Consider the following 14,334-nt stretch of genomic DNA (forward strand, 5'->3'; position numbering starts at 1 on the left):
TACAGACGAGGTCAGAACTGTCCCCCCACCCCCCCCCCCCCCACCCCCCGCCCCTTCCTTTTGACCTGTGTCTTCCTTTCAAGCTGGGCTTCTTCTCAAAGCACCTCCTTCACAATATTTTCATTTCTTTCTTTATTATTACTTACTTTTGCAGTTCTCTTATTATGAGATTTGAAATTTTTGGAACACTTTTATATTTGCTTACAGTTTGCAGTAGTTTTCATATTCTTTACATTAGTATGTGCCATTTATCACTCAGTCGTTGAGGTAGTTCCCTTTCTGCTGTTGTCAGTTAACGTTTTTCTAATGTTCTTCATTTGCTGAGCTGTGCTGCCTCCAAAAGTAGTTTTGTTGGCATAAGAATCTTCAGGGCACTTGTTTTTCCTCTTCCTAATATAGTGAAGTGGAGTCAAGACATAACAGATAAGATGTAGAAGTAATGAATCTGGTCTAAAAGCCAGATAATAAATTTCCTCTTAAACTACCAGTCCCCAGTTTAAAATACTGAAACAGAGACATTTTTCTCTCTCCCTGTGTCATGACTTAGAGACTCTTGCTCTGCTCTACCATGCTTATTACTTAGACTTTATTTTTTTTGTTTCCCTCAACACCAATGAGTTTTTAGAAAGAAAATAGCTGTTTTTTTTTTTTTTTTTTGGCACCATCTCTTTCTCTGAATAACAAGTAGCTTCTATTTATATAGAACCCCCTCTGAAGGCTTCTGGGTACCTTGCAAATTATGGCAAAAGTGTCTTGAATAAGTATTTGTTCATGAGTATCTTATGTTGGGCCATGTTTTTCAACAATCCAATTTTTAATTTTATAGTTTGACATCAGTTTCACTAGAATTTAACATGGAAATGAATACTACGTACTGAAAAAAACTGATAGAGCTGTGTAATTCTGTCTTTAAAGTTCTAATTACTGTGGAGTTCCGGGTTATTTTCCAGCTGACTTTAAACATGAACTGTCATGACTTAAGCTGATTGACTTTGGAGACATTTGCATTCTGAACATACTAGACAGGAACAACTGGTTTTATTTTTAAAGAAGACACTGTTGTATTTTTTGTGACTGGTTATATGGTGACCTGATTAGAGTCTAAACCTTGCTACATATTCAGATGCTTTTAGGCCCTCAAATTGTTTGAAAATATAACAGTAGTCAAAAAAAAGGTAGAGCTGTAGGTTACAAGTGAAAACAGCATATTAATGTCATAAATACGAACCACTAGATTACTGAAAGCCAAGAGTGCTCAGTGGTTTGAGTGACCATATTCTAAAATTAGACAAGTCACTATTTTTTGGTTGCTCCTTATTTCTGTTTTCATTTTTAAAATGTTTGCTGAAAAAGATATAACCTTTTCACATTTAAATATTAAGGGAAGCGAGTTAAAATGTAACATTAGTTTCAGGGTTTCAAATCCAAGAGAAAGATGAAAACATCAGGTCAGTAGAAGAGGAGGAGTTAAAATAGTTAAACAAGATAAGATATGTCTCCTAACACCGGGGTATAAGTAACTATCCAACACTACCTTTAGTTTTTTATAAAAATTACAGATTGGTTTAGATTTAATCATGATTTTTAATGACTTTTTTTTTTTTTAAGATTTACACACACACACACAGATTTAGACTTTTTCTTCTTTTTTTGCTGGAACCCCCAAGAAAGGGTGGAAAGGAAATAATTCCTATATGAAAAAGCTTGATTTGAGGTGGGATGAAATGATATAGTAAGAGAGGTACGGGCAGACTAGGTTCGTGTTTCAATTCTGCCACTGACTAGCTTCATAGCACTTGTCAGATGAAATTCTGGGCCTCAATTTTCTCATCCTCATAGTGGAAGGGCTGGTCTAGAATCAGCATTGACCAACAGAACTTTGTGCAGTGATAGGAATGTCTTATATGTGTGTTATCCAATATGGCAGCCACTAGCTACACCTGGCTGTTGGGCACTTAAAAGGTAGCTAGTGCAATGGAAAGATCCGGTTTTTTCGTTTGATTTAACCATTGTAAATTTAAATAGCCACAGGTCTGCCATGTTGGACATGCAGATGTAGAAGAGCATTTTTCCAAACTTACCTAATCATTAAAACCACCTCTTGGGGCTCTTGTAACCATATAAAACCTCTCTCCCAGTGATTATCATTCAAAAGGTCTGCAGTGGGGCCTAAGACTCTGTTTTTAATGCACACCCGAAAAAGTTTTTATCAGATTGATCAGGGAAGTACTGCATTTGAATATTTCTAAACTCCCTTTTAGTTCTCACGTTAGTATTGATAACTTAAAATTTAACGTAGTGGAAATAAGCTCTGGACAAAGTTGGCAAACTGGCCAGGCTCTCACTCTCCCAGCTCCTGACCTGTGATCTTAAGTAAGTTGCTTAACCTCTTCAGGTGTCATCTTTCTCCCCTAACTGTGGGTCGAGCTTCAGCCCTACCTCACTCCCAGGGTTTCTGTAAACCAATCAGATGTGATGACCAGCATACAAGAAATTGTGAGCTGCTATAAAGTATTAAGATATCTTTTCAAAAACCCTTTTTCTTTTTTCTTCTTCACTATTGCCTGTTACTACTACTATTTTGATGGAATAGGTCACATATAATAACTCAATTAATTTAGTAATTTGTTCCCCCAACTATTTGGCCATAGTTTGTAGTGTATGTGGAGGACATGCATAGTAAATCTAACACTTTTTTGTATTTCTGTTGCTTAGCATAATTTGTTTATATTGCTCAATAAATATTGGATGATATCACCTATTGCTTTCCTTTTAGATCTCAAAACTCCAGTTAGCTGGTTGAAGATTATTTTACACACCAGAGAAATAACCCCCATGTACACATATGTGTTTAATCCTATTTTTAATTGTTTCATTATTAATACCCATGGTTATTATTGTTCAGTGATGATGTAACTTTTGCACAACCAGCTCCAAATATATTTTCAAAAGAAACACCAAGATAATATCATCATCTTAGGTCAGTGTTTTTAGGTTATACCAAATCTGTTTCACTTATTTTTTGTTGTATTAACATATTAATAAATGAGCTTATTTGATTGCTCAAACTAATTTGCACTACAGTCCCAGCTTTAGTATGAATTCTGTTATTTGTGGTAGAGTAGATAGCTGATAATGATCTTAAAGTCCCTCTCAGCTACTGGCTTTCAGACTTAATTTTGATGCGGTCATCTTTTTTTTTAATTAGCTTTTCAGGTTCATACTTAAGGATTCATAGCTTTCTTCTGAAGAACTGAAAGCCAGTTCATGTGAATTATTTTATCATACATCCTTCCTATGTGGTACATGATGTTTCCTTATTTAGAAGAGAGGGAAACTGAGACCCAAGTATTTGTTACATCCAAAGTCATAAGTGATAGAACCAGAACTTGAACCCAAACAGATAGAAATGTGTATTTCTTATATATCCAAGAAAAGCTTCCTTTTGCTCACAGTTGCTTTAAGCTGTAGAATACTGTTATGTAGAATATTGTACTCTCCTGTCATTCCCTGGGTACTTTTCAGTTTCTTTAAGGGGGTTACTTAGTATATTACTGTTTTCAGTTTCCTCTTGATTGTATCATTGACATGAATTTATTCTTTCACATGATCTTGTGCAAAACAAAAACCCAGTAATCCCAAATCCTCACCATTTTATCTTCCTCTAATAATAAGCTGAGAAAGAATGAAGGCATTTCTGTTAAGGCCAGTGAATTCACAATGCCAGACTGCTTTTCGTCCTGATGGCAGAATGACGAAAACCAGCAAGAGCTTAAAGAGCTCTCTAGCTTCTACTGAGTTCAGTCGTCATAGATCTCTTAATTCCTTTAGTTTTAACTTTGTGAGTTCACCCATACAACCTTCAAATTCAAGGATTTAAGAAACTTCATGACTATAAAACCTGGAAAATGATGTGGGCCACTGCACCCTATTGGTTTGGATAATGGAGAGTTGATTAACTTATGATGAGTTTATTCATATTGACATTATACTGTTACTACTTTGTTGTATATTTATTTGTGCTTGCATTTAGAATCTCAAATTTTTCCTAGAAAAGTTTTACCTTTCAAATCCTTTATAGATTTTATAGGGTGGAAGGTTCATCAGGCTGGTAATTACAGTAGGGAAATGAAATTTTACTGTGATCTGTGACTCTTCCTTACATTTTGTCACTATAAAAACCTTTTTGTTTTATTTTTTCACTACAGAAGTATTACACATTTGCTGTTTAAAAAAGGAAAATGAAAACCATAGAAAGTTAAAATCATCTCCCATTCCATTGTCAACCCGTTAATAGTTATTTCTTCTAGGATCTTCCTAAATGCATATACGAACATAGATATATGAATCTGTGCATATACCAGCGTACTTTTTTTTTTTAAATAAAAAGTGAGCCATGCCATTCCTATTTTAGAATTTATTTTTTTCACTCAGTATCTTACCTATTACTAATCATTCCCCTACTGGTGGGTAGATTGCCTCCAGGTTCTCACTATTACATTATTGCTTTAAGAAACATTTTTCCATATAGATTTTTGTGTCCTATGAGTATTTCTGAAGGACAGATTCCAAAAAGTGGAACTACATTATCAAAAGGCATACTTTTTTTTTTTTTTTAAAGATTTCACAAATAATGTCAAATTGCATTCCAAAAAGATGGCCTAAGTTTTCCTTCCTATCAAGGATATATCAGGGCTGTTTCACACATACATTTGCCATGCCAAATATCATCAATCCCTCCATTTTTATCAGCTTAATGAATTTTAAGAAGGTAATTTATGCTTTGTAGAAATTGACCTTATTTTTGTAAGAATAATACATGTACTTGATAGTACAATGTTAAACAATGGTAAAAGTGCCCCCCAAACAGGATCCTTTACAGCAGTCTCTTTCTCTTCCCCATACAGCTCTCCTGAAACAAGTGCTTATAATTCTTTTGGCTTTTTCATCTAGAGTCTATCTCCATAATTCTAAATATTAGGCATACATCACTCAGTGTGTGAATCCTACACTGAGTGTAGATAGATATTTTGACTTCCTCTGTGGTCTATATATGTCCATACGAAATATGTCCAAATATTAGGTGAGGTTTCTACTCCTCAAGATTTTAAATAGTCACCTAACATGATTTTTCAGTTGTTTTTTTTTTTTTTTTTAACGATTTTATTTATTTGACAGAGAGAGCACAAGCAGGGGGAGCGGCCGGGAGAGGGAGAAGCAGACTCCCTGCTGAGCAGGGAGCCTGACGTGGGACTCAATCCCAGGACCCTGGGATCATGACCTGAGCTGAAGGCAGACACTTAACTGACTGAGCCACCCAGGCACCTCTGATTTTTCAGTTTTGTGATTGAAGAGCAAAGTGTTCAAAAAGCACATTATTTGAAATAGTTTTATTTGACCCTTACTACCTCTGCTTACAGAAGTTAGCTGACAGAACAATAATTAAGAAAGGGGAAAAAAGAGTTTAAATTTAACATAGGTCTAAGATTATTTTCTTGATTCTTATTGCTAGTGTTCATTTTAGCTGTATGACCTCGGGCAAGTTGCTTAGCCTATTTGAGCCTCTGCTTCCTCATCTGTAAAATGGGAGTAATAATAGTCGTGAGGATTTAACTGCATTACTACACATTAAGTGCTTAGAATGTGCCTAGCACATACTGAGCATCCTGTAAATATTAGTTGTATTATCATAAGAGACCTTTCACAGATCACTAGCAAAAATAGTCCAGTAAGACATTATTATGAAATTTATGAATAAACTCTCAGGGCAGAATGTGTTTCTGAACCAAATTAGATGAAAATGAAGAAGAATTACTCTGGAAAACTGTTAAGTGATACAAAAAGTGAATCTAATAATGGTAGGTAAAGTGTTTCGAAAAATGACAAAACCAGTATTTCTAAGATAGTAGTACTTCAGTATGTATGTGTAGACTTCCAGGTTTGGAGAACAGTGTCAGCAGCCTGATCCAATTTCCCCACCTACCTTTCTCTAAACCTATAAAGCCAACAGAAAGCACATATCCATCACACATCACCCATGCCTTCAGCATTATTAGGAACATTACCACAACCTTCAAATTACCTCTAAGTAGAGAAATAAATCCGATTCGAACAGCTCCTTCTGCCCAATCCTGTGGATGTGAAGAGAGAGAGAAGGCTTAACAGGTTCACTGATAAGAGTTTAGGGCCATGGGAGACTTAGATGAAGCACAGAATATCCCTTCCAGAAAGAGAGTCACCACTAAGTTCCAAAGTACTGAACATAGGTTTGAAACTTGGTAGTTTGCAGCTTTGGCCACAGAGAAGAGCTTGAAAGTAAGTGGTGCCAGAATTGGTAACTTAAGTTAGAAGCAGTGCTTCATAGGGAAGGGGTGGAGACATGGCAGTGAGGAGAAAGAAGGAGGAGGAGAAATTAATACTCTTCCAAAAAAGAAAGAGAAAGTAAACTTAGGAGTGTTCTTGAACCAGGAACTCTTGACCGGGAAATGAATAGAAATAGGAAAGAATGGACTACATGTAGACAGAACTACTATAGGAAAAAATGTGAATCAGAACATTCAACTGGTGAAAATCTTCCCTTCCCCCACCCAAAAAACATAAGGTGGAAGAAAATTGACACAACACTCAAAATGAAATAAAACGTCCTCAAACCAGTGTTTGGGGATATGAAGAAAAAGCCTTGAACCAGAAATATAAAACTAAGAATGGAATAAAATCAGAGTAGATTAAACTCAGAAAAGAGAAGAAAAACATACCAGAAATGAAGAGTAAGTTACAAGGTTCCCACCAAACAGTCAATTCAAATGCAAATATAATAAAAGAATTCAAGAGAAGCAGGAAAACAGTCAAGAGAATGAAAATGAGATTCTTTTTTAATTGACACTTTAAATGGAAGATGGGTCCAAAAAGTCTAATATGTAGTTGGTGCCTCTCAAGAAGGAAAAAGGATAAAGCCATAATATCCAAGACAACTTCCTGGAAATAAAGATCTAAATGTCCACATCAGAAGTTCATACCAGAAGGTAAACTTGCAGGATACATTCTAGTAAAGCTGTAGGACTTTTAAGATACAGAAAAATTCTCCAGGCTTACAGGGCCAGAGAAGTAGACTGATACCAGATTTCTCAAAAGCAACATACAAAGCAAGACAATAGTGGAGCAGCATAAGGAAAGAAAATGCTAACCAAAGATTTTTATATCCAGTCAATTATCTCTCAAGGGTTAAGACAGTAGAAAAAGTTTTAAACATGCCAAGAATTCAGAGACTGCTGTACTCACTAGCCCTTCCTGAGGAACCTGTTGAAGGATAAGCTTCATTTAAAAGAGATGTGTGGGAAATTTTCTGCAAAAAAGATTGACAGTGATTTCATGTATCTATTTGAGCTAAAGTTAAAATCAGGAGTAGGGACATAGGTAGAATAGTACATAAATGTTACAGGTTCTAACAAAGTAGAAAGAGGGCAGCTAAAAAATGTGGGAGGGGAAAGGAAAAGAAAACTTAGATTAAGACTAATGATTGGGACGCCTGGGTGGCTTAGTCGGTTAAGTGGCCGCCTGCGGCCCAGGTCATGATGCCAGGGTCCTGGGATCGAGTCCCACATCAGGCTCCTTGCTCAGCAGGGAGCCTGCTTCTCCCTCTCTCTCCCTCTGCTTGTGCCCTGTCAAATAAATAAAATCTTTAAAAAAAAAAAAAAAAAAGACTAATGATTATAGGTTAACTATCACAAGGGACTCAAACGATATACCATGAGAAACTGAAAGAAAAGATTAGCTAAGAAAAATGATACTTGGAAATAAAGATTCAAAGGTAAGCATTAGAAAAAAAATACAAACCTTCGAAAACACTGAAATGTTTAAAAGGCCAAAGAAAACCATCATGGAAAATCATGATACACAGAGTAATTATAACAAAATAATACGACAGAATTGAAATCAAACCTGCCGGTCACATCAATGAGGATTCTCTCACCAATAAAAAGATTTTCAGATTGGCTCAAAAATCAAAAGCCAATAAACATTATATGTCATAGTTCAATAAAAATAAAAGAAGGAACAAAATCAAAATCCAACTTTACAACATAAGAGTCCCTTAAAACAGTTAAAAAGATGGACAGAGATCAACCAAGCAAATAGAAATAATATGAAAGCAGGATTGGCAATGGTGATACCAAAGTAGAAGTCAAACCAAAAAGCATTAAACAACAAAGGAGGACAGTTTGTAATACTAAAACCCACAACTCACAAAGGTACTAACAGTTATAAATACATATGCATCAAATGACAGCAATAATCTTTACAAAACAAGAACTGTAAGAAATGCCAGTAATAACCACTAAAAATTGGACGTGGACACTCTCAGCACAAGAGAGGTGCAGTAGACAGAAAGTAGGAATATAAAAGATCTAAACATAAGGAGGCAGATCTTTAGGTATATCTATCATAGCATCCTAAAAACAATATACTCTCTCAAACACAAAATATTCACAAAAATTGTTCATAGTTAAGAAAACATCAGGTCCCGGGCGCCTGGGTGGCTCAGTTGGTTAAGCGACTCCCTTCGGCTCAGGTCATGATCCTGGAGTCCCGGGATCGAGTCCTGCATCAGGCTCCCTGCTCGGCAGGGAGTCTGCTTCTCCCTCTGACCCTCCTCCCTCTCATGCTCTCTGTCTCTCATTCTCTCTGTCTCAAATAAATAAATAAAATCTTCAAAAAAAAAAAAGAAAAAGAAAACATCAGGTCCCATACAAAGAAAACAAAAAGCGAAAGGGCATTTCCACCTTGAAATTTAGAAGCCTCTTATTACATGTTAGCCTTGTACAAGAATGTTCATAACGACTTTCTTCGAAGTAGTCAAATCTGGATGGAGAATGGATAAACAGATATATTGTTGAAGTGCAATATTAGTGGGCACCTGGGTGGCTCAGTCAGTTAAGTGTCTGCCTTTGGCTCAGGTCATGATCTCAGGGTCCTGGGGTCGAGTCCTGCATATCGGGCTCCTTGCTCAGCCTGCTTCTCCCTCTGCCTGCCACTGCCCCTGCTTGTGTGTGCACACATGTGCTCTCTCTCTGACAAATAAAATCTTTAAAAAAAAAAAAAAACAATATTAGCAGTAAAAAGCAATGAACCATTCATACATATAGTAGTATGGATAAATCTCAAAAGTACTATGCTGAGTGAGCTAAATTAAATGTCAAAATGTCCATAGCGTTTTATTCCATTTAAATAAATACATGGAAAATACATGCAAAATTAACCCCTAGTACTAGAACTTCTGGGGGAGGAGGAGGATTGAATGGGAAAGGACATGAGGGTGCTTTCTGGAATGACAGATAATTTCTGCATCTTGATAAACATTCAAAATTATGCCTCAATTAAAAAAACTCTTGGGTAAAGGGGGAATGTAAACAAATTACAGAGTTCCTAAAAAATTATGATAATGAAAATACTACATATAAGAATCTGTGGAATACATTGAAGGCAATGAGCAGAGGAAAATTCATAGTCCTAAATATTTATTTGTTAAAGAATAAAATTCAAGTAAATTTTTAAAATCTTACTGACTTTATTCAGTCATTGGTAAATTGTGCAGCATCCAATCTAGCAGATAGAAAGGCGCTCCGTCCAAATTGCTTTACAAAGCAAGAGATTTTTATAGACCAAAGTGGGTGGGAACAAGGAAGTTACACTGGGCATTTGCTGGTTGGTTAAAGCTGGGTTGCTTTTGTTACTGGAGCAAAGGGAAGTCTTAGATCTGGGTCAGGCAGTGTATGTGTGCGGGCACTCACTGATGATTTACCTAGGCCTGCCTTTTCAGGGAGAGGGGAATATAGAAACTTCGATCCTAAATCTTGGTTTGCTGAGGTGGCTTAGCCTGAGCAACTCCATCTTGGACCTAATCTGGTTACTTTATCACAGTTAAAAAAAAAAAAAAGAATGAAAATAATTCCCAAATCAGAAATGAAAAAAGAACAACAAAGTAAGCCAAAGGGGGGGAAAAAAACACCCACAAAAAATTAAAGATGAAAGTAGAAATTAATGAGTTAACAGAAAAACTATACACCAAATTGATGATTCAGTCCTGGACCTTTAGGGGAAATTCACAAAATAGATAAGCCACTGGCTAGTTTAATCAAGGAGGAAAAGAAAAAGCACAAAATACACAAAATAGATGACAAGGGGAAAAGAACTTGATACAGAAGAAATTGAGAAAATCCTGTGCAACCATTTTACACACTTCTATGCAAATAAACTTGAAAACCTAGATGAAGTGGATTCTTAGGAAAATACAGTTTAAGAAAACCTCATTAGAGATTTTTAAAAAACGGGTGCTAGGGTGGCTCAGCCAGTTAAGTGTCCCAAGTCTTGATCTCGGCTAAGGTCTTGATCTCAGAGTTGTGAGTTCAGGTCCCACTTTGGGCTCCACACCCAGCTTAAAAAAGGGGGGGGGGAGTGGGTACCTAGATGGCTCAGTCAGTTAAGTGTCTGACTTTTAATTTTCCGCTCATATCATGATCTCAGGGTCAAGAGATCAAGCCCCATGTCAGGCTCCATGCTGGCATGGATCCTGCCTAAGATTCTATCTCTCCCTCTGCCCCACCTCCCACCCTCTGCTCTCCCTCTCAAAAAATAAAAATAAATAAAAATTTTTAAAAAACTTTTTTAACTTAATGGAAGAAACAAATTTATCAAGGAGCTCTCCCACAAAACACCAAACCTATGTGATTTCACAAGGGAAATCTACAAAACCTTTAGAGCCCATACATTCCCAACGCTACATAAATTACTTCAGAACATAGAAAATGCAGAAGAACTTTCCAATTTTTTTTACAAACTTTCTAATTTTACAAAGCAACAGTAATACCAGTTTCTAAACCTGTTAAAGGTGGTGCAAAAAATGAAAATTACAGATATTTATGAATATCAATGCAAAATCCTAAATATTGTGCAATCTTTAACAGTGCATTAAGAAAATACATCATGATGAGGTGAGGTTTATAGTACGAATACAAAGGTGATTCAGTATTTGGAACTCTTTTGATACAGTTCACCATATTAATGGGTCTAAGGAGAAAAATCATATTCTCTTTATAGATGCTGAAAAAGTCTGTGGCAAAATTCAGCACCGATTCCTAACTTTAAAGTTTTAAGAAAACCGGAATTGATAGATCCTTAACATGATTTTCGTAAATACAGAGAAGCATATATGCATACAAACGCCTAAATCCTAAGGCCAGCATCTTAAGATAGACACTAAAATCATAAACAAAGATGTGCATTGTTTCTGGTATATAACATTGTACTGCAAATATGAAGAAGTACAGATAGGAAAGAGAAAACAATTGTAAGCATAGTAATGGGAAAAGAAAAAAAGTTTGTTTGCAGATGACATGATAGTTCATCTGGAAAGCCCCAGAAAATCAATGACAAAACTATTTCAAAGTAATTTAGCAAGACTGAAGGATATAAAATAAATCTTCATGTATTCAGTAACCAATTATACAATATAACAAGAAGGAAAATTGCATTTACAAAGCAACAAAAAGTAAGATATTTAAATTTCTAAGAATTTGGTTTTAACAAAAATCTACATAAAGCAAACTATAAAACGTTTCTTAAAGACACAAGGTATAACTAAACAATTGGAAAAACATCCCTTGTTTTTGGTTAAGAACTCTCAACCTCATGATGTCACTTTCTTCCTGAGTTAATAAATTTAATGAGATCCTAATAATACCAACAATTTTTGGTATAGAGCTATACTAGTTAATACTGGAATTCATTTGGAAAAATAAACGTGTAAGAATATCAAAACATTGAGGGGGGGAAGATCTTTGAGTGGAGTATAGCCCTACCAAATATCAGAATATATTAGGGAGGCTTTATAATTTGAAAAGCAAGATATTGGCACATGAATAGACCAAAAAAATACTATAAAGTCCAGATACGGGCACAGCTACATACAGAAACCTAATGCTTTATTAAAGTGGTATTTCAAATCAATAAAACAAAAGGGACATTTTAATAACAGGTGTTGGCACCATTAGATAGCCACTTAGGAAAAGATATTAGGTCATTTCTTCACACCATGGGTAAGAATAAACTCCAAATGGATCAGAGGTCTAAATATTAAAAAATGCACAAATAACAAAATAGGGGTGAACTTTCCTATACAGTGGTCATAAGGAAAAGTTTTCTGAGTCAAAATCAAGTTTAAAAAAATACTGATAAATTTTACTGCAGATAAAAAAATTTTAATTTCATGACAACTTTATAAGCAAAAGCAAAATTTGCCATATTTTACAAAGGGTAAATTCCTAAATACACAGAACTTTGAAAAAAACATCTAAGAGACTAAAAACCCTAAAGAGAAAAGGGCAAAAGAACACACATCACATAGACATACAAAAGAAGATACAAAAATGGCTCTGTGTAAAACAATACTGAGCACATCTTGGTTTGTTTTTTTCTTTTTACATTTTTTTTATTCTTATGTTAATCCCCATACATTACATCATTAGTTTTAGATGAAGTATTCCATGATTCATTGTTTGTGCTTAACACCCAGTGCTCCATGCAGAATGTGCCCTCCTCAATACCCACCACCAGGCTAACCCATCCTCCCACCCCCCTCCCCTCTAGAACCCTGTTTGTTTTTCAGAGTCCATCGTCTCTCATGGTTCGTCTACCCCTCCGATTTCCCCCGCTTCATTCTTCCCCTCCTGCTACCTTCTTCTTTTTTTTCTTAACATATATTGCATTATTTGTTTCAGAGGTACAGATCTGAGATTCAACAGTCTTGCACAATTCACAGTGCTTACCAGAGCACATACCCTCCCCAGTGTCTATCACCAAGTCACCCCATCCCTCCCACCCCACCCCCCACTCCAGCAACCCTCAGTTTGTTTCCTGTGGTTAAGAATTCTTCATATCAGTGAGATCATATGATACATGTCTTTCTCTGTTTGACTTATTTCACTCAACATAATACCTTCCAGTTCCATCCACGTTGTTGCAAATGGCAAGATCTCATTCCTTTTGATGGCTGCATAATATTCCATTGTATATATATACCACCTCTTCTTTATCCATTCATCTGTCGATGGACATCTTGGCTCTTTCCACAGTTTGGCTATTGTGGACATTGCTGCTATAAACATTGGGGTGCACGTACCCTTTCGGATCCCAACTTTTGTATCTTTGGGGTAAATACCCAGTAGTGCAATTGCTGGATCATACAGTAGCTCTATTTTCAACTTTTTGAGGAACCTCCAGAGTGGCTGCACCAGCTTGCATTCCCACCAACAGTGTAGGAGGGTTCCCCTTTCTCCGCATCCTTGCCAACATCTGTCGTTTCCTGACTTGTTAATTTTAGCCATTCTGACTGGTGTGAGGTGGTATCTCATTGAGGTTTTGATTTGGATTTCCCTGATGCCGAGCGATATTGAGCACTTTTTCATGTGTCTGTTGGCCATTTGGATGTCTTCTTTGGAAAAATGTCTGTTCATGTCTTCTGCCCATTTCTTGACTGGATTCTGTGTTCTTTGGGTGTTGAGTTTGATGAGTTCTTTATAGATTTTGGATACTAGCCCTTTATCTGATATGTCATTTGCAAATATCTTCTCCCATTCTGTCGGTTGTCTTTCGGTTTTGTTGACTGTTTCCTTTGCTTTGCAAAAGCTTTTTATCTTGATGAAGTCCCAATAGTTCATTTTTGCCCTTGCTTCCCTTGCCTTTGGCGATGTTTCTAGGAAGAAGTTGCTGCGGCTGAGGTCGAAGAGGTTGCTGCCTGTGTTCTCCTTTAGGATTTTGATGGACTCCTGTCTCACATTGAGGTCTTTCAACCATTTGGAGTCTATTTTTGTGTGTGGTGTAAGGAAATGGTCCAGTTTCATTCTTCTGCATGTGGCTATCCAGTTTTCCCAACACCATTTGTTGAAGAGACTGTCTTTGTTCCATTGGACATTCTTTCCTGCTTTGTCAAAGATGAGCTGACCATAGAGTTGAGGGTCCATTTCTGGGCTTTCTATTCTGTTCCATTGATCTATGTGTCTGTTTTTGTGCCAGTACCATGCTGTCTTGATGATGACAGCTTTGTAATAGAGGTGGAAGTCCGGAATTGTGATGCCGCCAGCTTTGCTTTTCTTTTTCAACATTCCTCTGGCTATGCGGGGTCTTTTCTGGTTCCATACAAATTTGAGGATTATTTGTCCATTCCTTTGAAAAAAGTGGATGGTATTTTGATGGGGATTGCATTGAATGTGTAGATTGCTCTAGGTAGCATTGACATCTTCACAATATTTGTTCTTCTAATCCATGAGCATGGAACGTTTTTCC

General features: G+C 36.4%; 1 protein-coding gene across 4 annotated transcripts in view; it reads left to right on the forward strand.

Annotated features, from left to right (window-relative positions):
• The window catches only part of MBTD1 (mbt domain containing 1), a 71,712-nt gene that overhangs the window by 2,119 nt on the left and 55,259 nt on the right, over positions 1-14,334 (forward strand). The gene's annotated exons all lie outside the window — the stretch shown is intronic.

Source organism: Neomonachus schauinslandi, chromosome 15, assembly GCF_002201575.2.
Source record: "Neomonachus schauinslandi chromosome 15, ASM220157v2, whole genome shotgun sequence".
Classification (NCBI taxonomy): domain Eukaryota; kingdom Metazoa; phylum Chordata; class Mammalia; order Carnivora; family Phocidae; genus Neomonachus; species Neomonachus schauinslandi.